We start from the raw sequence: 27,212 nt of genomic DNA on the forward strand, positions 1-27,212 counted from the left end.
TATTTTTTATTTTAGTATGATGTGTAATTCCATCTTTGTACAAAAATTTTTGTAGTACTAATTTTTGCTTGAAGGATTAAAATGTCATTTAACTTTTGAAAGGTATTGTCGTAATCTAACTTTCAACTATGTGGCTTTCCACTTTTAATACAATATGATAAGCATTAGGGGTGTACAAAGTAAACCGACAAACCGCACCAAACCGATAAACCGAGTCAAACCGAGAAAAAAACCCGACTAGTGGTTTGGTTTGACTTGGTTTGGTGTTGGAAAAAAAAAACCCGACCATAATTGGTTTGGTTTGGTTTTAACTAAAAAAAGTCAAACCGAACCAAACCAACCCGACATTACATGTATTCAATTTTTAAAATATTTTATACATAAAAATATTCATTTGTAAATTAATTTATAAATATTTCTTAAATTTTTTCGTAATTTTTTATCTATTATCATATTATTCAAGCTTGAACTTAGAATTTTGAATGTCAATAAGTTTTATATCCTATGGATGTTAATAACTCAAATGAAGTCCAAACCAAAACCAACTCAACACTAATCCTAACAAAAGAAATTCAATTTACCACTAGAAATGACAATAATGTTGGATATCTATTCTTTAGTTTTGCATAATTGATTTAGAGAGTAAAAATACATAACTTAAATTTTTTTTCTTTGTCATATAATTAATACTTATTTTAGCATGACTTAGTATTTTTAGATTATGGTCATTTTCTTTTATGGCTTGTTAATTAGCAATATTTATTTTAACCGATTATATTAACTTTTGTTGAATATTTTAATACAATGTCATCACTCTTCTCACATTTTGTATTATTTTCTTAAGAAACACCTTAATTATATAATTGTATCTTACTAGGACTAAAGAAATATTTAAAATAAAAGTTATATGTTTTGTATCATGACTATTCCGAAAAAAAACCCGAAAAATCTGAGAAAACCGAACAACCCGAACAACCCGAGAAAACCCGAGGTTGAAAAACCCGAATTTTATTGGTTTGGTTTGGTGTATAAATTTTAAAACCCGATGCAATTGATTTGGTTTGGTGTTTAAAAAATCCGAACCAACCCGGTCCATGTACACCCCTAATAAGCATTGTCAACATTTGAATACTACAACAAAATTAGGGTTCTACAGTTTATTTAGTGGGAGGTCAGGGTAATTGATATTAAAAATTAATGGACTCATAATCTAGTTGGAGACTTGCATAACCACACGATAAATCTCAAACTTTCTCCATCCAAATAACCTAATTGGTATCACTGGAACCCCAAGGAATAAATGAATATTCGAATTCCATTCAAGTTTACTAAATACTCTCTAGTTCAACTATTTTCAGCCTACTAAAAATGTATAATCAAGGGATAGAGTGAGTCGAGTGACTACTTAATTAATTAATTAATATATATATATATATCCCACTCCCCTTATGGTGATTCAGTACCACTACGGCACAAACAACGTGTTATTACTTATTAGTGGACATTGAAATCCACATAACTTAATATATTGATTATTGCGTTATTTACATGTATTATCTATATTAGAAACGAAAATAAAAACTCAAATCTCGATTAATGATGGGGCGTTTATACATTAAATGTTGTGTAATTCCTCGAACAAAAAAAGCCTTAGGTGTAAAGTGACTTCCTTACGAAATTAAATAAACTGATGAATACTAACCTCAAGATAGAAACATTTTCCGACTAACAAATGTCGGCATGCAGTATGAATGAAAAAAAAGAAAAGATATCAGTCTTACATTGAAGAATCAACGTATTACCCCACACCCCACGCCTTTTTCGAAGAGAAATAGCAACAAGAAACTAGGCGAGGGAATGAGACCTCAACTACATCTCCTGCAGCACGCGGACAAATGCTAGAAAGCACCTGTGAATGTCATTCAAAGCGAGAATCTTGGCTAAACGCCAAATTGGCTAACCCATCAGCAACTGAATTAGCCTCCCTGTAAATATGGGCAATAGAGACCACTCAGTTTCTAGCAAGAGGTGACGAGTGCGGTTGACAATATCACCATTCCGATGAGGCACAATTCTTTTAGCCCACAGCACCTGAACTACACGAGCATTATCAAATTTCAAGGCAGCTACGCCAACCCCTATCCCAGGCTTCCTGAAGGCCAGTCAGGACTCCCCATGGCTGCTCTAAATGATGTACAAGCTCCAATTTTGATTGAAAATCCTCCAAGCCACCTGCTATTAGAATCACGAAATACACCGCCTGTTGTTCCCATCAAAATACTCCTTCGAAGAGCCCCATCTGTGTTCAAAGCTACCCACCCAATGCTAGGAGGTCACCAACCGAACTAAACTATGTGCTTGTTGTTAGACACTTCCCCAATATTCTTCAACGAAAGCCAAGAAGTAGCACATGCTCTATATTTTTGTCTACCGAAAGATACTCATTTTGAAAAGAAAAAAAAAGCATTATTACGCCATATTCAAATTTTCCAATAGGTGTGTCCAAAGAAGATTCTCCAATCATCTTCTGTAACTCCCTTGAATTTAGACATTAAATTGTCAGTAAGCCAATCATGGATACCAAGAGCAAAGAACCGAGACATGTCATCTGGATCAAGAATGCGAACCCAGATAACCCGAGCATGAATACAATCCAGCAAAACATGCAACACAGACTCCTCATCTGCTCTACAAGTCATGCAAGTACCCTCTGAAGTAACATGTCTGTGATATCTCTCCAAATTTGTAAGGATTCTACCTTTGCCACACAACCAAAGGAACATTCAAATTTTTTCAGGCCCGGACCAACCCCAAATTAATTTCTAGACTTTATCAGTAAGAAGATGCTCAAAATTGCTAAGAACTTCATACATCCAAGAAACTGTGAAGGCACCACTAGTACTATTTCTCCAGAAAAATTCATCTTCTCCCAGTTGTTCATTAGGAGGCAGAAAATTGCCAAGTAATTCCACTACTTGTTGTAGAACATAGAGAGAAGGAGCTGGAAATTCCAGTCTCCATTATGCCCAACAACATCCACTAACCTCCACTGCTATATGATCAAGAATAAAATTATCAACAACCTCAATTAAAGGTTTATCCATCAACCAAATGTCATACCAAAAGGAACAATTCTTATCATTAGCAATTGACCAACAAAGATTATGACAAACAAAAGGCCATAGCTTGCACATACGACTCCATAAGGCTGTACCCCAAGAAAAAGGAAAAGTCAAAGGCAGAGGCTTACTTTGATCCCATATTTTCCTTCTAACATCGATACCCATAAAGCATGAGGTTCCGAGATAAATCTCCAACACTTGGCAATAAAAGCATCATTAAATTTGCTCAGACTTTTGATGCCAAGACTTTCTTTCTCCTTTTTCCAGTGGAGTTGGTCCCAATTTACAAGATGCACTTTTCTAGAATCTGCGTTACTTCCCCAAACAAATTTCCCATATAGCTTTTCAATTTTAGAGCAGATAGTTATGAGAATGGCACAAGATTGAATGGCATAATAAGGTACTGACATAAGAAGCGAATTAACAAGTGTGATACGCCCTGCCAAAGTGAGGGAGTGAGACTTCCAAGCACTTAAATGACTTTTAAATTTATCCACCAAGTAATTAAAATACCTACAATCAATCCGACCATGAAGAATGGGTACACCTAAGTAGTGACCCAAATTGTTATAATGTTTAAAGCCCGAAAGCTATTGAAGGCCAGAAACAAGCTCAGGGGCGTAATTTTTTGAAATACAAAAGGCGTCTTTTCCACATTAATTTTCTGACCAAAACAAGTACAAAAATCCTCTAACACACCCAAAATTACCTGTAACTGGTCCAAAGAAGCCTCTGCAAATAAGATAAGATCGTCTGCGAAGAATAAATGAGATAAAGGGGGGCCGTGTCTACCCAAATGAATAGGACGCTAAAACACCATCTATGACCACTTTATTAATGTCATGGGATAACCTTTGCATGCAAAGCACGAAAAGATAAGGTGATAATGGCTCACCCTGCCGAACTCCTCTTGAAGGAATAAAAGAATCTGTGAGTTCCCATTGCAAATTAAATTTGAATTACTTGCTGAGCAACTTTTAACAATCGCATTAATCATGGCAGTAGGTAACCCAACCTCCACAAGAGTATCATAAATAAAATCTGAACGAAGATGATCATAAGCTTTTTCTAGATCGACCTTAATCATTATCCACTCCATATTGCCTTATTTCATTCGCATAGAGTGAACAACTTCTTGAGTAATGATAATATTATTCACAATTTGGTGTCCTAGAACAAAGCTAGTTTGTTTCCTACCAATCAAAGTAGGGAGACAACGTATTCCCTTTTGAAGTTTAAGCAAAAATTCCCAATTATTACCAAGAATACCGGCCCATTATTGCCATTTCGATTTGGCCCAATTGTTTAATGATCCCTGTATATTGTCCTTACAAAGTCCGTCTACATGATACATCATGAAGTGCTGATTTTAAAAAAAATCTCACTCAAGATTTGGATAAAATGTACCGCACTTTTGGTTTGAAATATTATACTTTTATTAATATTTTAATTTTTACGATACGATATGCAAAGTTTTTATAATATTCTATAATTGCTCATTTAATTTGTAATTAATTATGTAAAAAAATAACTAGAAAAATCAATCATTTATAAGAAATCCAAAGTTGGCTGATGAAAAATAACGAAACCAATAATTAGGAATTACAACGCATGCAATTATGTTACATATCACAGAAATTGGACCATGATTTTAAGATTAAAAAAGGTAATATCAAACTTGTTGGCTAATTATTAAATGCTTTAACTCCTTTTTGTGCATTTTTCATTTGATCTATTCTTTCCCTCCTAAACATGACTTTGTAATTTCTTTTATTATAATTGAAGAAAAAGAAAGAAGGAACGAAAGGAAATATATTTTGATATTTTGGTTTTGGAGGAGAGAAGGAAGTGTTTGAGTAGATATATATTAATAATAATTAATCATTTCAGAATAATATAAGTAAATTTAATAGCTCTATACCAAATGCATCTCATAAAGATAGTATGTTTTTACCAGAAGGGTATGTTTGCATGGAAAGTAACATCATAATAGGATTTATTGTAATTACCAGGTTTAACGACACAACTAGGGGTGGGCGTTCGGTATTCGGTTCGGTATTTTCAAAGTTCGGGTAATTGAAAGTAGATACCAAATACCGAACTTTCAAAATTCGATTCGGTAATCCGGTAATCGATAGATTAAACTTCAGTTCAGTATGGTATTCGGTAATGCCATATTGAAGTCGAAGTCCACTGTATTACATCACAAGAACGTCACTGTTTTAAGTATCAAACAAGAAATTTGATAAATCCAACGTAAGATAAAACAATCAGAGAACACAAAAACAGCAAATTCACCTCAACTACTCACCCCATTAAAAATGCAAAAGTTGCTCAACATGCCTTCATTGTTGAGTAAAAAAACTGAACACTTCAACATCTAAGACAATTCCAAGCACATCAAGTTTTAACAAGGTAAAAAACTCCAAGAAATTAAATCCATAAGGAACGATGATAAGCAAATCCTTTCATTTCCAAGACATCATACAGTACTACATGAAAACATAAATGAGAAAACAACCTCCGTCCATCCAAAGCCTTAAAACCTGTACATAAAAATTATAATAGTCCACCACATATGCCCCAGTTTTGTGAAGGCACAAATTCTATTTTACATTGTTTAAACACAGCTTTCACTCTTTTCAGTTACTATCCACTACATGAATCTTTTACTCCTAATAGCCCTTGATGTTTGTATGAAAATAGGCATTGCTATCAATATAAATATTTTCTTCTTCCAATTGAAAATTGAACTTTTACTGAACCACAAGGAAACTTAAGGACAAGAGCAGAGGATTTCATGTTTTACTGAACAAAAATGGATTTTTTTGACTTCTTTTTGAATTGTGTTTGTGCAGATGGAAAAACTAAAGATTAGTGGGTAATAGATGGTTATGGCAGTATGGTGCTTAGATAATACACCCAAAAATGATTTCTGGGTTCTTCAACTTTTGCAGCAATACACTCTGGAAGATGATGTTGTTGCTTATCCAACTAGAAGGCCAATCTCCTAAGTATAATCCTCAAAATCAATTTGAAACCCACTCACTTCAACCAACTTTTTCTTGAACGATGAAAAGATTTTAGAGACCCAAAATATTTAATAATAAGATAAATCTGCTCAAGAAAGAACAAGTAATAGATGATAATAAAGGAATAAAGCTTTAGCACTTACCGAAGCTGGGTTATGCTACGAGTGATTTAATGGTCGGCAAACAGTCATATAGCTTCGACAGCCTGAGAGATATGACTATGGTGTGAGTGAGAGAGGCGGTGGGACTATGGACTATGAGTGAGAGAGGCGGTGACTATGGTCGTTGGTATTGAACTGTTGATGGGCTATTGGGTGAACTGATGAATATAGTTAGTAACTAGATGGCCTATGCCCACTTCGGATTATAGTGTATCTATGTATATGTAGTTGTGTTTAGATAATGATAATATATATATATATATATATTCAAAATACGATTAATTTAACATTGTAGTTTGTCGTATCTAAAACTTTATTTTATTCGTGTTTCTACTTAAAATTTATTAATACCTTTTAAAAGAGAAGACTTGTTTAAAAAGAAACTATTTTCCTCTCTTTCAGATAAAACAATAGCAATATTTTGAATATCAGTTGATACTTTCAATTTTAATTCGATTAATTTAACGGTGTAAAATACTTATTATTTTTTATCAAATTTTGATTTAGATAATTCTAATTCAAACTATTAAATTAATTTTAGATGTTTAAAATGAAACAAAGTAGAAATTAATTTTTTCCTTATTCTAAAGAGTCCATTATTATTGATTTAATTGTTTGATTTTCTAAGCATTTGTTTTTTAACATTGTTTGTTTTATTAATATGGGATTTACATTTTTTTTTTTTAATATTGCTTGATTCGTTAATATAGGATCCACTTTTTTTTTCCCGTGAGTTTGGATGTAGCTCCATTTTTTTTCTTCCTTTTTTTTTTAAAGGGACAACGGACGATGAAACATGGGTCTAAACCCATGCTTTATATAGTTTCTTCTTTTTTTATTTTTATCTTTTATATTACTTGGTGTCGTTTAGTATGGGGCCCAATTCTTTGGACATTATTAGTTTGTATTATATTTATGTATATAATATATATATATATATATATATATATATATAATATATATATATATACACACACACACACACACACACACTATGTTCAAAACACGATTGATATAACATTGTAATTTGTGCTCCGTATCTAAAACTTTATTATATTAGTGTTTGCTAAGAATACAAAGTCTGCACTTTTTTTTTTTGACATTGTTTATTTTTTTAATATGGGATTCATTTTTTTTTTATATATTACTTGATTTTGTGAATATGGGATACTATGTTCAAAACACGATTAATATAACATTGTAGTTTGTGCTCCGTATTTAAAACTTTATTATATTAGTGTTTGCTACGAATACGCATGGTGTTTAATATGTGGCCCACAATTATTTTCACATTTATTAGAGTAAGGAAAAAAATGAAAAAGTAATTAAATTCTATCTTATTTTAATATATAAGTATTTTAAGTATGTTACTTGTACAATAATTTCATTTGCTCCCACTAATGGATTGATACGCACGGTAATGAATCCATTATTATTGACTTAATGAGATACTTTGGAAATTACATGAATATTGTTTGATTTTTTAATATGGGGTGCATTTTTTTTGGACATTATTAATTTGCATTATTTTTAATATATATATATATATATATATATTATGTTCAAAACACGATTAATATAACATTGTAGTTTGTCTTCCGTATCTAAAACTTTATTATATTAGTGTTTACTACGAATACAAAGTCTTTTTTGACATTATTTTTTTTGAATATGGGGTTCAATTTTTTTTTTTTTTTGATATTGCTTGATTTTGTTAATATGGGGTCTACTTTTTTTTACCGTGAGTTTGGAGATGGTGGGTTCCACTTTTTTTTTTTTTTTTTTTTATATATTGCTTGATGCTGTTTAGTATGGGGTCAATATATATGAGGCCCACAATTTTTTTTTTACAATTTTTTTTTATGGGCCTGTTTAATATGCGGCCCAATTTTTTTTTTTTTTTTTTTTTTATATATACTATGTTCAAAACATGATTGATATAACATTGTAATTTGTGCTCCGTATCTAAAACTTTATTATATTAGTGTTTGTTAAGAATACAAAGTCTGCACTATTTTTTTTGACATTATTTATTTTTTTAATATGGGATTCATTTTTTTATATATTGCTTGATTTTGTCAATATGAGATACTATGTTTAAAACACGATTAATATAACATTGTAGTTTGTGCTCCGTATTTAAAACTTTATTATATTAGTGTTTGCTATGAATACGCATCGTGTTTAATATGGGGCCCATATTTTTTTTTAACATTGTTTGTTTTTTAAATATGGGATTCACTTTTTTTTTTTCAATATTGCTAGATTTTGTTAATATGGGGTCCACTTTTTTTTCCCCGTGAGTTTGAATGTGGTGGGTTCCACTTTTTTTTTAATACTGGATGTTGTTTAATATGGGGCCCATAATTTTTTTTTACAATTTTTTTTAATACTGGATGTTGTTGAATATGGGGCCGACATTTTTTTTTTTTTTATTTTTTTACAATTTTTACTATGTTCAAAACATGATTGATATAACATTGTAATTTGTGCTCCGTATATAAAATTTTATTATATTAGTGTTTGCTATGAATACAAAGTCTACATTTTTTTTTTGACATTGTTTATTTTTTTAATATGGGATTCATTTTTTTTTATATATATTGCTTGATTTTGTCAATATGGGATACTATGTTCAAAACACGATTAATATAACATTGCAGTTTGTGCTCCGTATTTAAAACTTTATTATATTAGTGTTTGCTACGAATACGCATCGTGTTTAATATGGGGCCCATATTTTTTTTAACATTGTTTGTTTTTTAAATATTGCTTGATTTTGTTAATATGGGGTCCACTTTTTTTTCCCGTGAGTTTGGATGTGGTGGGTTCCACTTTTTTTTAAATACTGGATGTTGTTTAATATGGGGCCCACAATTTTTTTTAATACTGAATGTTGTTGAATATGGGGCCCATAATTTTTTTTTTTTTTCAATTTTTTTTTTTTAGGGCCTGTTTAATATGGGGGCCAAATTTTTTTTTTTTTTTTTTTTATGTTGGTGTGGGGGGGGGGGGGGTCCACAGACGGACGACGAAAAAAGCACCAACCGGTGCTTCTAATATAGTAGAAATATTAATGGGCTGAATTCTATTTACGTAGTAATTATTTCAGTATTCGGTAATACCGAATTACCGAACGATATAAGTAGCTCAATCGAATACCGTATTTTTAAATTTCATTCCTGAATACCGATATCGAATACCGAATACCGAAATCTCCGATTTGGTTAGGTAATTCGGTTTTCGGTGTTTTATGCCTAGCCCTAGATACAACCTAGTAGTCACACAATTTGATAATTAAAAAGTTCTGTTCGTTTGTCATAAAACAATTACAATCTAATTAAAAACATAATGTTTGGCTGTACAAGTCTAATTATACAGTGATCTTCTAAATTTTAAAAATAAAGTTAATTATCAAAAACTAAACGTTAATGTTTGACAAATATGCCATCTTATAAGAAATATTATTAAGTTTTATATATTACTAGGTAATCAGGATACTTTTTTTTGTTTTGTTGAAAAAATAGTATTAAATAATTAAATATTTATAACTAATATTGCAAAATATAATTGATATAGTTTTCAAATAAATTATTTCTTAGTTGAATTATTTAATTAAATTCAAAGGGAAAATATCACTGCATATCACTTTAGGTAAATTAATTACCTGTTGTAGCCAACTTTTTTTATTTTAAATGCTTTAGCCACTTTTTCTTAGTTTGGTGCCACTGTTGGATTTCTATGTTTGAATTTTATGTTTTTGCTCTTGTTTATTATTAATATATAAATATCCCACGAAATTTCTTAGTGGTTGCTAAAAAAAAAAAGCTTAAAATGTGTATAAACATTTTTATACACTTTTATACAGTGTAGAAATGTGTATAAACACCTCTTATACATTATGTATAAACCCCTTTTATGTATAAATACCTCTTGTATGAGTTTGTATAATATTGTATACTAGTTGAAAGTGTTATACACCTCTTGTATAAATTTGTATAATCATGTATATCCAGTGTAAAAGTGAGTATGAACACCTCTTATACATTATTATACACTTTTATACAAGGTTGATAGATTGTCTACTCCAGGTATATAAAGTTGTATATTGTTATATAAAGTTGAATATTTAAGTTGGGCCATAAAATGTTAGGCTGTAGGTTTGTAATTTAAAATATGGGCTATGAATATGTAATTTTGACTCATAAATTGTGTATAAGTGAAATTTCCCCATAGAACACATTTTGCAAGAACATCATGGACTGCATATTTTACCAAAAAAGTGTATATATATATATTGACAACCATAAATTTAACATTGTACAAATATTCGATAAAAGGTGGTCTATCAATTCTGGCATTACTCAGTATAAGTCAAGTTTGTCTAAACCTGATTCAACATGGAAATCCAACTTTAATGACTTCACTCATTCTAAGTCAAGTTTGTAGCTAGATGACTCTTTATTTCTATGACTAGGAGAAGGAATTTCAAAGATCAGAATAATGCTCATCAACATAAATTTCGTTGTCGCTAGAGGTGTCAAATAACGGATTGGGTCAAATTTGAACAGGTCAAAATGGGTTGTCTCAATAGACGGGTCAAGACCCAACCCACCAAAATTATTTAGGTCAAAATGAATTGAGCCATAATGGGTCAAATTACGAGTCATAACTCAACCCATCCAAATCACATTTACTAAAAGTGAAGCAATAGTAACATGGAAATGCCCTCCATGAATAGCACGAATTGACAGATCACTTGATTATAATCATAAGGTGTGAATAATGATTAATAAGTTAAATAGAACTAGGTTCTCTGTACTAAAAATACTCATTTTAAAGGGCATTACTTTTTGTATTTGAAAAGATTCAGTCCCATTTACGTTTGAATTGACCTTTGGTTCTGAACAATTTTCGAAAAGAATAATTCTTGAAAAGAGCTTCAGTGAAAAGTTTTCTAAGAAGGCAATAACCAACTAATAAAGTGAAGCAGATTTTCTGAAAAGAAGAGGCCTAATGGGAAAAGCTGAATTTTTTTTGTTGGGGTTTCTCACTCAATGTCCAGTACCCGTATTGGATTCTGACTAACTTCAGATTGCGCATTGCGGGGCCTATTTTTGGAGGCCATGCTCCCAATAGAAAATTTTCAACTCTCCGAGGTCCGAACCCGAAACCTCTAACTAAAGATGGAGGGATCCGAACCATCTCACAATACATGCCAGTGGGAAAAACTGAGAACTAATCTAAAGAGCAAAAACTATTCCTCAGGGGTTGACTATTGACCCGTTGAACAACCCAAATTGACCCGTCCAAAAGATAAGTTAGTTTGGGTGACAAACCAATTTGACCAGCAAGAAAATATCACCAACGTGACCCATTAAAATTTGATCAGATTGGACGGATTACACATTTATGGGTGTAAGTTTGTCACCTCTAATCATCGCTCGCTATATAATGCTCTTCCAAACAAATTTAGACGGACAAAAGCTGCCCGTCAAAATCTTTCCACGAATTTATCTTCGGTTTCCTCAGTGTAAGATGAGCTGGTGACTTTGGTAGCCGGTAGGCATACCGCATATCCAACGGCTTTTCGACGATTTAGGTGTCAAAATATAATCACATTTTTACGACGAAGAAATTTTTTTGATAACAAAATTAAGAAAGCTAATATATCCAGATATAAAGAATATATCCAGATATAATTCTCTATGTTGAAAGTTCTAAACACTGTGAATCACGCAAATTGCACCGTAAATGGTAGAATAGGATTCTTAAGTTGTGATTGATGGTAAAGCATCGAGTCCTTGTAGAATAAATATGAGAATGTGAAGCCAATTATGCAACTATTTGTGGTCATTGTTATTGAGAATGCTACATATCTTATGGCCTAGTGAGGTGCAATATATATTGAGTTCTGTTGAGTACTTGTCATGGAGGAGAGGACCAAATTCCCTTGTTAATTAGGTGCGCATTTTCCTTTGTCAAGCCAAAGAACACGTTCCTTGTTTTCCTTTTTGTTGATTCAAAGTTTGAAGGGATCAAAATAACATAACGTCATGCGGAAGCTACTAATTGCAAATCTTGAACACGATAAATCAAATAACAAAGAACACCTGAAAAAAGACTTTAATATTATGATACGAGTTTGATCAATTGACCTACATATTGAAAAACTAATATAAAGGCTTAATGCATATGCAGCCTCCTAAACTTTGTCTCTTTTTTTCATTTTGGTACCTCAACTTAGTGTTGTTCCTGTTGAACCCCTGAACTTGGCCTCAAGTGTGTCTATCAAACATAATCCAACTTACATAGTAAAATATATGGTGAGTTTCATTTTCTTTAGCCTTGCGCCTGAATGTCAATTGCATCCTACATGGAAAATTCAACCAATTAAAACACCGCATTCATTTTAATTATACACATCAGATAGGAAGAAGTGTGCTATTGTGTTATACAAGTGAAGAAGCACCACTTAAACCAATCAAATAACAAAACCGGAAAATAAGGAATCAAAATTGGAAACTAAAATTGAAAACTGAAAAATAAGAATTCAAAACTGGAAAATAAGAAACCAAAAATATTAAGCAACCCCAGATCACATTATGTTATTTCAGAATCCCAAAAAAGCTTCAAACTCAATCTCAAAAGGTTGGTCTTCAATTCCTGGTTGGCCAAATTGCTTGGTTCTTGAAAAAAGGTCATTATACACATATTTTAATAATGTGTATAATTAAAATGCACGGGGCATTTCAATTGGTTGAATTTTATAAGTAGGATGGAATTGACGTTCACGCGCAAGGCTAAAGAAAATGAAAGTCACCACATATGTTATGTAAGTTGGATTGTGTTTGATCGACACACCGAGCCAAGTTCGGTGTTCAATGGGAACAACACTTGAAGGTGCCAAAATTTAAAAAAAAAAAAAAAAAAAAAAGGGGGGGACAAGTTTAGGGGTCTGCATAGGCATTAAGCCTAATATAAATAAGCATAAAATCTATTGGGAGAATAATTTTCCCCTAAACAAGACTTTTTTAGGGACTACATTGTGGATGCTATTTTTGTGTTCTAGTTGTGGAAAGGATGTTTTCAATTTATAGATGTACAAAAATTTTCTTCCAAGACAAGGATTAGCCAAATATGAAATAAAATTATATTTTCTTTTCAGAAAAAATAAAAGCAATTATGGTAATACTTTAATTTTTCTTTAAGAAAAAAGTGAAATTCAAATTTGATAAGATAATCAGGACCAAACCCCTAACAAAGTTCTATATGAACTACTAATGCTCAGGAGTTATATATCCAAATTTGGCGTCTTGTATGTTAGTAAAATAATCCACTCACTAATTGAGTATGAACCTAAGTGGTTTCCAGTCTTTGTTCGACTCAAAAAATAGTAGCTAATGTCTCAAACGTCCCTCTAAAGTCTAAATTATCACGTTGTGGCAAGTTTTAAATTTAGGGGCATCAATGGTTTTTCAAAAATCGATTGAACCGATCGAATCATACCGTATCGATCCGATTTTTAAGTTCTTTTTAATAAAACCGAAGGTTTTAAAATAAATCGATAACCGTACCGAATAATTAGGGTGGATTTTTTATTGTATAAAAAATACCGAAACCGAATAAATACATATGTAGTATTTTATATATCAAAATTTATAATACATAGCTTTAGATATTTTGTCCTTGGGATGAATTTAAATAGAGAGGGCTATAACTAAAACTTAAACCTACCCGTCGACCCTATTGAAATAAAATACATAAAGTCTCAAACACTACTACACGATAATATCATCAACTGCTCCAAAAGAAGAAAAAGTTTGGTTTCTCCTCCTCTTCTTTTTGTTTATATATTTTCTAAATTTTTAAAGTTCTTATTCCAATTAGCAATGTTAGTAACTACATATAACTTCATATTGCACATTCTTCAACTAATTTTTTTAGTACAATTACTCTTTCTCCACTGCCACTGGAACCTATATGACAATTAATTTATATAGTTCTACTTTTCAATAATTTCTTATGATAAAAATAATCTTTAAACACCAATTATCATTTCATGATATAATTGTTGGTTTGCCACCTTGCTACCTGCAAGATCCATCAATCCATTGTATAGTTTTAGTTTTTCATAATTTTAATATTCATTTAGAAGCAATGAATATACGTATTTATCTTGTAGTGTGTTCCTTATAAGTTATAAATAGATGCCGTTGTATTTGTGAGCATCAATAATGTAGTGTTTTCAGTGTGTTTCTTCCATAACTTTTTAACCTTGTTTGTTGTATTGCATTAGGTGACAGTTTTTAAAATGCCGAAAATTAACCGAACCGTACCGATACCGAAGAAAAACCGACCTCATTGGAACGGTTTTCAAAAGTTTAATTTTGGTTATATATGGTAGAGTAACCAAAAAATTGGTATGATATAAATTTTTGCAAAAAACTGATCGAACCAAACCATTGACACCCCTAGTTTCAATGATTAAAAAACCCCTAACTCAGCATTTGCTAGTGCGTGTATTTTGCGCTCCTACAACACGTCAATTTTACTTGAGAGTTGATACATAAAACCCCCTTAAACTAATATGACAATTTTGCAAGTTTCCGTGTTTAAATTATCGATTTCTGTTATCCCTAAACTATAATTTTTAAAGATTAACAACCCCCCCCCCCCCCACCACGCCCCCCCCCCCCCCCCCCCTAAAAAAAAAAAAAAAAAAAAACCAAAGTAGAAAGCCTCTTTCTCATGTAAGCTCCATTTATTATGACTAACTGATTAATGAATTTTTGGTATGATTTACTTAATCATCAAGGGCAAAAGATAATTTTATTAAAACACGAAGATTATTTGAGACAACAGGTGTAGAGAATTATTGGTTTTGGGACCTATATTTTCTGTTCATCTTCATTGTATTAAAATCACATTGATTTTACTTGTGGGGAATATATATAATTAATCAATTCTGAAATCGGCTCTCCCGGGGTAATCTGAAAGAAATTCTCATATCCTCACGTACAATTCGAATAAAATAAAATAAGATTATGAAGATTTCCTATATTTTACTATAATTTATTGATCTCAAGACTTATTTCTCGTGAAAAGGGTCATATAATAATTAAAGTACTATTTGTAAAGGTTTTCAAACCCATATTAATCCTACAACTGATGTGAGTCTCAACATTCTCAAGACTAGACATCTAGAGGGTGAATAAATAACATGGGAGCTCAACATCAGATAAACTAAAAATTGGGATGGATTTGATTTTGATATACCATTGTATAAAATGAACATTTGGAGCTAACTCAACTCTAAAAAGTAACTCAGGTTATATTGGTCAAAAATCATACAAAGAGCCTAATATTAAATCTCATGATCGATGTGGAAAACTCACAATGGTGTAAATTGAGGAATATGTGATTGGAATTACTTTGCACAAACTATACCAATATGGCCTGTGATGAAAGATCTTATAGAAGATGAAAGTATTTGATGCAATTTATGTCTAGTTGATACTTGATATACAAATTTCCACTGTTCTTAAATAACATTATGGGTATAGGTCGGCTAGTGTGCCTTGCATGATCGGAAATACTTTTAGAAAATATTTTCGATAAAATAAGTCATTTTTGATATTTGTTTGCTTATAAATAAAATATTTTTTACTAAAAGAGAAAATAACTTCCTTGATCATTTACACGCGGAAAATTATTTTCTTCGCAAATATCTAAATTCTAATCAACTTACATCCTTGTTCTGACCAATGTAGCTTAGACATTATATTATCAATATTTAAACTCAAATATTTTATTAATCTAAATTGCTAGTAGTATTTATTTATTTTTTGATAAACGTTGTTTCCAGAAAAAAAAAATTCAGTCACTAACCAAACACCAAGAATATCTTTCTTTCAGAAAATGACTTAATTTTCTGTAGAATGACTTCTTTCGTACCAAAAAATTAAGGGTGTAATATTCGTTTCATTGAACTACTAAATCTTGCTAAAAGTTAAAATGATGGAAATGCACATTTTACTATTGATCCAAGTTTCAAATAGAGTTTTAGCAAAGCACGGTAGAGCAGTAGTATTTATAATATGGAATAGTATTTACATTTTCAACTGCAGAAATACTCACTTTGTGAAGCACAATTTATTTATCACCAGAATAACGTACAATTACGTACTTGTTGAATGTGTACGACATATCCGTGGTAATGGGCGGAGCTAGGATTTTTAATTAATAGATTCTGCCGAACCTGTAACCACAATGCTGGCTCGCCCCAGTCCTGGTGGCATGTTTTACGTACACCAAAAAGGAAGGAAAAAAAAAGGGAAAATGAAAGGAAAAATGCATGCTTCACTTGTTATTTGGATTTGAGTTATCTACAGGAATAGCATCAAAATTCTGACTACTTCTAGCCGAGTCTGCATAGCCAATTCCCCTACGTGTAGTAGGGAAAATACTGAAGAAAAAAGTGGAGAAAACAGCACCAGCCAATGGCAAATTCATAAACAAAGCTTTCATGTTGAGGTCAGCTTTAGGCCAAAAGCAATTCTGCACGTTGGCATCACTTAGAGCAAACATCAAGAACATCAAGAGTGACACTAGGGCATGTACAAAGTCCATTTTCTTGAGATGGTAGCTTTTTAAATAATCCTTCATGCGTTTTTTCGTGTTTTCATCATGATTGAGATGATCACCATTGAATACGTGGAGGCCCTTGGGCACGACAATTCCGTAGTGTATTTTTCCGTATTGGTCGAGGAAGCTGTCGGTGAAGGAGGAGAGGAAACAAATAGCGGAAAGGAGGATGATGAGGACTCCGGTTAGGTACTTGTGAGTGAGAAGACAGGTTCCTCCGTCCGTGAAAGAGGGAATAAGAGTTTGGAAAGCGAGGACGGTTCCTGTTGGTAAAAGGTTGCTTAGGTTTGTTCCAGCTGCTAGGATTTTCCTGCCCCGTTCCCCGAGTTTACCGCTGGCTGGTGTGGTGGCAGCAGCGGCCGGGGAGGATAGGTGTTGAGACATGGTGATGATGGTAAATAATAGTAGTACTATAAGAAAAAGGTTTGGCTTGTTTCGTTTCTTCTTTTTAATTTTGTTTATTTGTCACTCTTTTGCTACTCTATGATTGAATTAGTCTATGCTAAGTCCTTTTATAAGTGATCGACACTATCTAGAATCTAGAGAAAGTGATATTTTGTGATTAGAGTACGTAAGCATGTACACGTCCAAATTATGATGCAATTAAAAAACGACTTTTAGTCGTATACACCATAGTATATTGTACGAGATTTTACCTTATTAGTACAATTTAATTACTAATTGATTATAAGATGTTATTATTGCATTTTTTAAACCTGTATATTAGGTTTAATCTATGAAGCTTAACTTGATATGACGGGTTAAAAGTCTACGCGCTATTTGTGCACATTACTTGAGCTCCTAAATATACTGTCTGTTCTTGTTACGTAATCGAATTAGTCTCTCTACCTGAAGAAATATATAGACTGCTGATTTTGTTGGTTGTGGATGATAATTTTCTACGCACCGTTCAAATTTCATGAAATACCAACATAAAGTAAAATTCTTATGTTGATTAATTAGTGTTGATTTTGACGCATAAGTCTGACAATAAAAGAGAAAAACTTGAATTTGATAAGGTAGCTTATGCTCAAAGGAATGTCTTAAACCAATTGGATACATTATCTCTATGATGTTTCCAAGCACTGCTTCCATTATTACCGATTAATACTTGTGTAAGCAAATTCCAAGGATTCAAGATACAGAGCTTTACCTAGACTAATTTGAATCACCTAGGACATAGAATTCATTGGTCATGTAAAGGAATTCATCGACGATTGTATTTCTTCCCAGGTGCGCCCCTTGGTCTCTGGAACCAGCTTTGCGACAAACATAATAGTCAAACCACATACTACTGAAAACATGAAGAATGTTCCTGAAACACTAAAAAACATACATTTTCAGCAACAAAAGGCACGTCTTCTTATGCAATCTTTGTTTATTTCTTTCTTTTATATTACTTCTGATGTCGTTGGGGCTGAGGTGAAATGGGGTTGGGACTTGGGAGCACTACAAGAAATAAGATTTTCTGTGAAAACTGTACGTGGCGACACCTTTAGTAGGCATAAAAATTACGCGTTATTCGTGGAAACAGTCTTTTGCGGTGACTTTTTCACTTTCTCTGACGACATTAGTCACCATAAAAAGCCCCATTTCTTGTAGTAGAGAGATATCGACGGACAAGACAATACCTTCAGATCTCCATAGCATAAGAAAGTTGAACGAATATGAGACAACCCAAGAACCGAACCAGCTGACTACTGTCACTAGGCTTCCAGCTAAACCTTTGACATTCATGGAGAATATCTGCGATAGAAGAAGCAGTTGGCTCAAATTGTGTTGGTTTTCTGGTAGCATTTATATTTAATGAGGTAAAGTTGAGAACTATAAAACCTCTGACATAATCACCCACGGTATACCTCCCATGCCTAATGAGAAAGATCCTGTAAAGACCTGCCAGCAGTAATAAATTAAATGGAGAGTTGTCATAAAGGACCTGTAATCTCTCGAAATCAATAATTAGCCCCGAGAATTCTACGGAACACAGGATCCATATAGATGATACCTACTAGTTGGAACTACAATTCTCTGGTTAGAGACTATTAGTACTCCTAATTATTCAGAACTCGAATGAAATGAGCCTGGATAATGTGGAGTCACATAGAGGTTCATATGGCTGGCCACAATATGCCAGGATAGAGACAAATTGATTGAATTTGATTTAAAATAATTACTCCAAGATGTTTGAAAATAGCACAGAGTAACCTTCAGGCAGATGCAAATGATGTTAGGTAAAGAAATCTACTGTAATCGCAGAAAAGAATGAAATCACGTTAATTGATAGTCAACCTGAACTACTTCGCAATCGAAGCAGAGTTAATTGAATGATTTGGAATAATAAAGATATTCAGAAATAGCGGAGAGTAATTTTCTCGCAAATGCAAATAGTATCACATAAATAAACATTTAGGGTGATTGCATGAAAGGATGACATTGTATTACCAGTATACCAACAAGTGTGAAAAAGGGGCTAGATTCCAAAGTTGAAGATCCTGTTAAGAACTACATTTTATCAGAAAATGAATCATACACAGCAGACCGGAAAGATATGGAATTTAAACACAAAACCTGTAGTAAGAATGACGATCCCACAAGGAAGCAACCCGAACACATCCCTGCGGCAGAAACCTGAACAAAAGTTTGATAAGAGTTATTCCTTCATTGGAAAAACAGCATCAGTAAAAAGATTTCAAGAAAGTAACATTTACCATCAATAATGGCCGCCTTCCTGATTTATCCATAAAGAGAACTCCTACAACTTGCATTGGGATCTGCATAGTGCCCAAAACACTCAAAATCTGATGAAGCGGATTCATAATTGAGGTGTCAAGGTTATTTACCTGTACAACTACCATTGCAATTGATCCAATCCTACCGGAGAAGCCTGATATATTTTGTGATTAACATACTAAAATTCATAAATCTTTTATTAACAAGCAACTAATGAAATACCAAGTATAGGAACATTACATACCAGCTGACTCAAAAATAGAACTTGCATAATATGCAATAGCATTGGACCCTCCAAATTGTTGGAATACCATTAAGCCAACTCCAACCTGGATGAATTTACAAACAAACATAACGATATTTTGAACAAACCGCATTTTGACAAGAGGGGATTGCTGTGTGATATGCATCCTCCACTCTATCCTTAAGGTTGTGGGTTCGAGTCACCAAGGGAAAAAAAAGGAGGGAGCTCCTAGTGAGGGATAAGAAAAACATAACAATATTCTTGATTACAGAATATAAGAAGATTCATTTTTAAGTGAGAGAAATCAAAGGTTGCCTTACTATTAGAGAGTGTGCATATTTCTTTTGGAATAAATCGACAATCTTAGCCTCAGAGAGTTTCTGAATTGCTTTTGTGTACTCCTGCAAGTTAAGAGAGGTAAGAGATTATTATTTACCTTTTTAGTCACACAAAATATCGTTATGTAAATTAAAATAAAAGATATATGTAATGCTTTCACTCATGGAAAGTCAGGTATTTACTTTTATTTCAGCAGCTTCTTCTGATATATCGGCGTCCTTCCCCCTAAGGCGCTGGAGAGAAGCTTCACATTCTTTCCACTGGCCAGCATTAGCCTGTAAAAAAAAAAAAAAAAAAAAGTCAACAGCTTCAAAATAAGTTGAATTAGTCCTAAGATGGGAGAAAATCAACTTCATTCGCTTGTAATCTTACCAGCCATCTAGGAGACTCTGGTGTGAAATATAGACCCAAAAGTTGTATAACACAGGGAATAGCTCCTGGAATTATGTTGTACTTTGAATCAATAAACATGCCCAAAGCAAGAGGTTTTCAAAAGGAAAAAGAAAGAAAAGAACTTTACCTATTACAGCCAATAGGCGCCAGTTGATGATTACTCCAACTACATACATAAGTGATACTCCACAGCATACCATTAGCTAAAGCATCAAAAACATACAAAGATCAGGTGCAAGGTGCAAGAAGAGGAAAATGAAAACTAGAACTGTTGGATTACCTGATTAACAGTAGTGAACGCGTCTCGGAGATTCTTAGGTGTTATTTCCGCTATATATACAGGTACCTGTATGTATGGAAAACAGCAGCTGAGTGATTTATATGGTAAGATAGGTTAAACCAAATCAAATGACACTCGGTGTAATTACCACATAAGAAATAATGCCAACACCATATCCCATCAACAACCTCCCAATGTCAAGCCACAAAGCATTCTGTTGATGATAAAAACAATATAAAAATAATATTGATTAAGAGGAAAGAATGATAACATAAAGGAGGAACTAAGGATCAGATGAATACCTTGGCAAAGTTAATTGCAAGCCAGCCCAATAGACAAAACAGGCCAGAGAAGCCCATTGCCTGCATAATTAGACATAATAATTGACTGTAAATGAAAGGTTGATTTCCTGCCTAAACTTTTAAAGTGCTCAGATGTTTAACCAACAAAATAAAAACTTACACCTCTCCGGGCGAAAAGATCTGCTAGTTTCCCACTCATTACAGCACCTATCATCGCTCCGATTGTCAATATTGAACCAAATACAGAGTACTGAAACGGCAAAGAGTGCATAAAGAATCAGAGAAAAATTTCTCGCATACATCTACAGATATTAGGAACAGTTATTTTTTCGCAAATTGTTTTCAGTCAAGATGCATTCATATCACAGGGAATACATAATTTGATAAGACCATAATTTCATTTAAGTGTTTCAAATCTCTATAGTTTTCCAGGAATTAAGTGAAGTAAAATTCCTTGGTGCAGTTCATGATACTCCAATCATAAAATTCAGTTACCCCAAAAAAAGTCATTGTGTGCAAAAGGCATGTTCTCCTTCCAACTAAGTGATTTTTTAGGGGAGTTCGGCTAAAAAGTAATCCGAATATCTAAAAATAGATAGACTTCTTGAGTTAGTTGCACATTCAATAGTGATGTTGACCTGTGAATATCTTCAAAGCAGCTTCTGGTTGCTGACTTTTAAATACAAGTATCTTTTAACAATAAAGAAAAAAATATATGCCTAAATTATGATTTCCTCTAGCTTTTCTTTTAATTTCAGAAATCATTGTGCCTGTCTCAAATTTATTTATCGGTTAAAATATACCCAAAATGGATTGACCATATTCGGTACGGGTCTGATACCCACACCGACGTTCTATCGACACGGGTGCGGCACTGAAAGTGAAAAATCTGAGCAACTTAGCCTTCCAGTACCTTGTTCAAAGGTAAGATTCAGATTCTCCTATATCCTTTTGTTTTGGAGCATTAACAATAGAGTTTGCTACTTGGATCTAAGTGCTTGAATTAGGTGGGCAAATACGAAACCACTGTTGGGGTATATACCATTAACCATGCGTTTAGACATGGTATATTCTAACAATTGTCATGGTTAAAAGTCTAAGTGGGAGATTGTTGGATATATATACTATTAACCATGTGTTTGGATATAGTATTTATTATAGAACAATTATTTATTCATTGTTTAATAAAGAATTAAATAGATCATGTACTAGTATGTGTCCTTTACTTATATAGTAGATGATTTAGTGTATAGAGTTTAGCTTATACATGGAAGATTAAATCATCGTTCTTATAAATATAAAATTTATGTTCACAATCTAAGATGGAATTGGACAAAGCCATTGTGATTTAGCCAAGATAATAATATAATGTATCTTCATTATGGAACAAGAGGGCCTGCCGTCTTCTTGTGCTAGTACATTTTGTATGTATTGAACGGACCAAGTAGATATAAGTGTTTTTTTATACTGAATATATAAAACAAATTCTCTAGTTCATTAAATGTACTTATACTCTTAATCTTGATATAATTATTATGATCAATGTGATTTGTTCATTATTTTGATTTATTAAAAGGTACGACTCAATCGCGGGTCTATGTATTCCCTGGTAAATTGACAATGGCAAATTACATTTGTGAAATAATAATTAGTTGATAGAATCCATGTCTCGACTTTGAGATTGATGATACCCTTTACGGATGCTTATAAGTCTCTGTGAAAAACCCTCGCAGTGGATTTTGCATCCATCACATGATATAAGTTAAGCTTAAAAATATAAAGGATTCAATTAGTCAATGAATTAAATTGTCAGTAATTTAATTTAATTGATTGGTATTTGTAATCTTTAATATGGGGAGTTAAATAAGATTTAATGAGATTTCAAATTGAATCGAGGAGTGTAGTTACGATTTTTTTAGTGGAATAATTCGTAATTTATTATGGTAAGATTAATTTAGATATTTTGGAATTAATTCCATAATAGGAAGCCCTCGTTAATTAAATTATATGATCCTCGCGTCCGCCGCCCGAATAATAAAGAATTAAATGGAATATTATTTCTTGGTGGAAAATAAAGACCCAACAGGTTTTGGAAAAGGGTGAAAACCCTTAAACCTGTAGTTATAAAACAGGAGTCTTATTCCATAAGGAGGCTAAGGGTTTTACAAGCTTTACACTTTTCCATGGAAATTCGCCCACACGAATTTCGCAAATTCTGGTATTATTTAAGTTACACACATAAGATCGGGAACGAAGGATGAACACGGGGACAGCCTTTTGTTCGTGTCAAGGTTCGATTTGCAACACGGTCACGCTCCAAGAGATAAGTACCGATTTTATGTTTGATTAAAATCTTTGATTATGTGTTATCTATATTACATGCAAGTTCGATCCTGGCTATCTGCTTCCGCTGCGTATGCCTGTATCCCATCAACCACTGCATCCTACAAGACTGAAAAGTTAAAGTGGATATATTTAACTCTTGAGATTTGAATCTAGAAGAGAGTTGCATGCTCAAAATAATAAGTACTTCCTCTGTCTCAATTTATATGATACTTGTGATACTTTTTTTTTGTCTGTCTCAAAAAGAATAATGCATTTCTATATTTAGAAATAATCTAACTTAAAACTTTCCCTTTTATCCTTAATGAAATAATTTATAACCACACAAATATGTGTAACTTCTTTTAGATCACAAATTTAAAAAGTCTTCATTTCTTTTTTAAACTTCGTGTCTAATCAAACCATATCACATAAATCGGAACGGAGGGAGTAATTTTTTTTGGATGATGTTAGAAGTGACCTCAGCCAGAGAGAGGCCTAAATCCTGTATTATCCCAGTCTGAGCGGGTGAAGAAAATCCCACCTGCATATCAACAAACCAACACCACTTCAGTTTAATTAGGTATAGAGACATGCAAGCTTCTTGTGTTTAATTAATGGAATGATGAATTTTCCAATTTACCCTTTTTTTCCTTGTTTGGTGGGAATTTAGGATTAAGTAATAGCTCAATCTCTCAGGAAAAAATGTAGCTGAACCCAATAGTCTCATCAATTTTACCAGAGTAAACAATGAAATCAAAAAACACTTGATAGATCAGAACTTATAAAGATAACCTTAAATTAGGACCAGTGTAAGTCAGCCCCCTTATTTTACAGTTTGAAACGGATATCAGTGAAACTAAAAACCTTAGCAGGTGTTTGGACATAAAGGGTGTGTTTAAAACGGACATCAGTCAATTATAATGTTTAATTCTTGGGAAACCAGCGAGATTCTTGCTTATTTCCTAGTGTTGGTAAGTAAGTAAAAAGATAGTAGTATTTCAAGAGCATTTACATGTAATCTAGCAAAATATTAGCGGGATGAGCGGGAGTGGGGTACGGGAGTCACTTCGGGGTGGGTGGGGAGTTCTCGGGAGTCACTGGGGTGGGATGGTCTAGGAATGGTTTGAAGCCAGAGCGTAGGAGTAAATTTAAACAATAAGCTTGGAATGAACTTATTTTCCGTATTTTCATTAAAAAAATCATTTTTCTCATTCTTAAGAAACTTATTTTTTAGATAAAATATTTTGATCAATCAAATATGAGAAAATTGAAATTTCCTTCATACCAAACACACCTAAAAATTGTGAAATTTAAGTAATATTTGGAAAAAAAAGTTGAAAATTGTAAAAATATTTGAAAATTGGAGTTGTGTTTGAATATGAATACAACTTGAAAAAAAAAAAGTTGAACTTTTCTGAGTGATTGGCAAAATGTGAAGCAGGTATTTGGAGTTTTCCGAATTTAAAAATATGCCATAAAATTATAATAATTGCATGTCCAAACATGATTTCAGAATTAAATTTCGGCTAAAAGTGAAAATAATCCATTTTAAAAATTTCACAAGAAAAAAAAAAAAAAAACTTCTCAAGCATGCTGTAATAGTAAAAGCTTTAATAGTAATTATCCCATGACAAAAACTAGGGGCAGAGAACAAAAAGTGTCTAGGACAGAACAAAAAAGTACAACCACCTGATAGTTCTTCATCATCCAATTGTATAGCCAGCGGGGTTTGGGTCTCAACTAAAATAGTGATACTCGTTCACTCAGTTTAACATTATTTTCTTATTAACCTATTAAGCAATAAATATATAATCTATATTTTTATATTTACTTAATAATTTATATCTATACAAATGTTATGATCATAATTCCAAAATATTTATAGGCATACAAATATTATTACATTTTTAAGACCACAAATTTTAAAAAATCTTATAATCACACATATATAATGTCGTGTTCAATACCACAAGTTTTACGTAATTTCTTTTCGAATTTTGTGTTGAGTTAAATTATACTCCCTCTGTCTCAAATAATTTGTTGTGATTTCTAAAAATAGTTATCTCAAATTATTTGTCGTGTTTCTCAAGACAAAATTAATTTATTTTTTCCATTTTACCCTTTGTTGTAATTGCTCTTGAAAACTCCAAACACCTCAATTATGAGGCAATCTTACGATTACTCAAATTTCATTTAAGGATAAAATAGTTAAAACCCCTTCTAATTAATATTTTTTAAAGGACGTGTAAAAGAGAATCGTAACATATAATTTGAGACGAAGTTATAAGGGTAGCATTTTGACTATTTTACCCTCTTAACTTCATATAATCTCTCCTCAATAAATATCTACTCCATCAATGGTGAAAACCTCTTAAATGTTGCTAATTAATACAAGGGTAAAATGGGAAAATTAATTAATTTTCTGTTGATCAAATAAAATGACAAATATTTTGAGACAAACATTTTTAGTAAGGACGACAAATATTTTGAGACGAGAGAGTACAATCCAAAATTAAAAAAAAAAATGGAAACTAGGGGGATGATTTCCTATTATGGTTAAATTGTACTCCACTTGTAAAATTCTTTGAGACTGAAGTATTTGTTTTTTATCCCTCTGATCAGGAACTCTCTCCTTTTGGCTCCCGAGTCGAATCTAACGTTGGAGGTAAATGAAGCTTACCATCTATACAACCCCCTTGTCCTTTCAGACTAAAGCATGTAAAGTACTTCTCATTCATTTTGTAGGGAACTTCCAATTCTTTTTGGTTTGTTCAAAAAGAAAGAAGCGTATTTATATTTGGAAACTTTACATGAAATAGGAGTAATATTATTAAATCCATGCATTTTGACCCTTCTCTTCGTATTTAGCTGGGCACATCAGACCTCCATCTTTACGTGTATTCATTTTGGTCCAATTAACGACTACTTATAAAGTTATAAATTCACTCCACCACCATACAAATTTATCTACATTTCAATATTTTCCTAAAAATAGAAGCAAATTAATTAAAGTAGAAAAAGAACTTACAGCAGAACCAAAAACAAAGGAACCGGATACGGCAACCAAGGTGCTGAATACGAGGGCAGGTGTGGCCGGAGTATCTCCATGGTTAGAAAGCAAAGGATCAGTCGTTGCAAATCCATTTTCTATTCTTTCCCTCTCCATTTAATTAACCTTACTTATAGTTGCTATATTTGCAATTGAATTGGTATGTCCAATCCTACAGTATATATAACTGCATGCTCTACTGTTTGGTTGTGTTCATCTTGACAGAGACAGGATAAAAGAAAAACAAATCTCGTTGAAAGACTTAAATTTTGGTCTTTCGTTAAGCATCAACGTCATGTATTGTCTACGAGTTTTTTTTATTACCAATAGGCTGTTCTGCACCTACTAATCTGTTTTATTAACCACTTGATAAATAATATATTCATCTGTTTATGTTATGCGATATATTTTTCATTTTAATTTATTTAAAAAAGAGTAGGATATTTCTGTTTCTAGAATTTATTTAATTTGATTTTAACGTTTTCATGTTACATCATGACATGATTTGTTGAGACCATTATTGACAGAAAAGTTTATTCTTATATGAGGAAAGAAAAAATAAAAGTACGTGAGTAACGTACTCTCTTG

The 27,212-nt window shown here is 32.5% G+C and overlaps 1 long non-coding RNA gene and 1 pseudogene across 1 annotated transcript in view; both read right to left on the reverse strand.

The window, feature by feature from the left end:
* Window positions 1-16,758, reverse strand: part of LOC132063539 (uncharacterized) — a 77,485-nt gene extending 60,727 nt beyond the window's left edge. Inside the window, exon 1 of the long non-coding RNA XR_009416393.1 lies at window positions 16,630-16,758. This is a non-coding gene — a long non-coding RNA (uncharacterized LOC132063539). The remainder of the gene's footprint in view (window positions 1-16,629) is intronic.
* A 1,234-nt stretch (window positions 16,759-17,992) lies between these two features.
* On the reverse strand, window positions 17,993-26,898 carry LOC132063537 (sugar transporter ERD6-like 5; annotated as a pseudogene).
* Between the last annotated feature and the right edge of the window lie 314 nt (window positions 26,899-27,212).

This window comes from Lycium ferocissimum, chromosome 7, assembly GCF_029784015.1.
Source record: "Lycium ferocissimum isolate CSIRO_LF1 chromosome 7, AGI_CSIRO_Lferr_CH_V1, whole genome shotgun sequence".
Classification (NCBI taxonomy): domain Eukaryota; kingdom Viridiplantae; phylum Streptophyta; class Magnoliopsida; order Solanales; family Solanaceae; genus Lycium; species Lycium ferocissimum.